The 1,807-nt window shown below is 50.2% G+C and overlaps 1 protein-coding gene across 5 annotated transcripts in view; it reads left to right on the top strand.

The window, feature by feature from the left end:
• The window catches only part of FARP2 (FERM, ARH/RhoGEF and pleckstrin domain protein 2), a 143,818-nt gene that overhangs the window by 122,137 nt on the left and 19,874 nt on the right, over positions 1-1,807 (top strand). The gene's annotated exons all lie outside the window — the stretch shown is intronic.

The following is a 1,807-nucleotide window of genomic DNA, read 5'->3' as shown; positions in this document are numbered from 1 at the left end:
GGGGACCTGTTCTGATGGGGACCTGTTCTGACGGGGACCTGTTCTGACGGGGACATGCTCTGATGGGGATGGGCTCTGATGGGAACTTGACACCCATCAGGAAGTTTTTACAAGTAAGTTTTATCATTGTCATTAAAAATAGATTAAAAAATACTTAGCATTTCCTCTAGCTAGTTTCCCATAGCTATGAATGGATACAAATAAGGATGCTTTCTGATTAGCAAGAAATAGAATGAATCCTACAATGTTGATGATTCTCTTTTCATTCTAAAATAAAATGTTTCATGTTTGCTAAAAAGGAGAAGGACAAAATTATAGAAAATATTTTCAAACATTTTAAGGAAAACATGAAATAACCACAGCATATTTAAAGTGTTTCTCATTGTCAGTCATTATACCACAGTAGTTAGGTAGGCGGAGTGCTGGAGCAGCGGGTGGCCCAGGGAGGCCGTGCCATGGAGAGGAAGGACAGTGGCCCAGGATCTGGTCATGTCTGCCATGTGCTTGAGGGATGTAGGACTTTGGAGGGATTCCCGTACCTAACACCATGACAGCTTTCTCCTCAGTAAAACGTACAAACTGGTGAAAACCTCTGTAGAGCTGTGTTTGTGAAAGTGCTTTGAGGCTGTCAATTCCACAGAATGTTGATAACCATCAGCTGACCCAGGTTTGCTTCAGACCTCGGCCATCTCTGAGAGCAGCGGAAGCCCAGTTGATGAAACATTCTCAGCTGACACTATGCAGGCTCCTTTCCCTCCATGGCCCCATTCCCCAAATGTGGGACAAGGAAGGCTTGTTGAGAAGGGCCTCTGTGGAAAGTGGCCTTTGATGAGCAAATGCCCAGCCTCTTGGTCTTCCTGAGAACCTGAATGGAACTCTCCTGGACAAAAGGGGGTACATTTGTTGGGGCTGACAGAAGCCAGCCTTGCAACTTCATTTATCCTCCATTTTGATGAGAGTTTCCAAGGGTGCTGGGTGTGAAGTGCATGTTGTTGATTCGTTATATCACGCATCTGCTCTGCCTGCTGCTGGGGGAGCCTGTTCTGAGGGCAACCCTTTTCTGAGGGTACTCAGTTACAAGGGGACATGGCTCTCAGGGGGTCCTGTTCTGATGAGGATGTGCTATGAAAGGATCTTGGACTCATGGGGATGGGACCCAGTTCTGAGGGACCTTGTTCTGAGGGGGGCACTGCTCTGGGGAGATTTTGTTCTGAGGGGCCCATGGTTGGAGAGGGACCCTGTTCTGCAGGGGACAGTGTTCTGAGGGGCACCTGCTCTGAGGGAAACACTGCTCTACGAGAACCTTCTTCTGACGGGGACACTTTTTTGAGGGGGATGCTGTTCTGAGGGGACTCAGTTATGAGGGAGGCACTGCTCTCAGGGGGTCCTGTTCTGATGGGGATGTGCTCTGAGGGGATCTTGGACTGAGGGGAAGCCCACCCTGAGGAGACTGTGTTCTGTGGGGACCCTGTTCTTAGGCAGATGCTGCTGTGTGGGGACCCTATTCTGAAGAGACCGTGTTCACAGGAGGATGCTCTGAGAGGACCCTATTCAGAGGGGGACCCTGTTCTGGGGGGTTACTACCCGGAGGGGAATGTTGTTCTGGGGGAACGCTACCCGGAGGGGATCTCATTCTAGGGGGGAGTAATGTCATCGGGAACAGGTTCTGAGGAGGTGCTGTTCTGAGGGGACCCTGTTCTGAGGGGGACCCTGTTCTGAGGTGGATTCTGTTCTGAGGGGGATTCTGTTCTGAGGGGGACTCTGTTCTGAGGGGGACCCTGTTCTGAGGGGGATTCTGTTCTGAGGG

Source organism: Sapajus apella, unplaced genomic scaffold, assembly GCF_009761245.1.
Source record: "Sapajus apella isolate SASKATOON/1434 unplaced genomic scaffold, GSC_monkey_1.0 scaffold194, whole genome shotgun sequence".
NCBI lineage: Eukaryota > Metazoa > Chordata > Mammalia > Primates > Cebidae > Sapajus > Sapajus apella.
The sequence above is the reverse complement of the archived record's forward strand: the minus strand, read 5'-3'. Positions and strand labels throughout refer to the sequence as shown.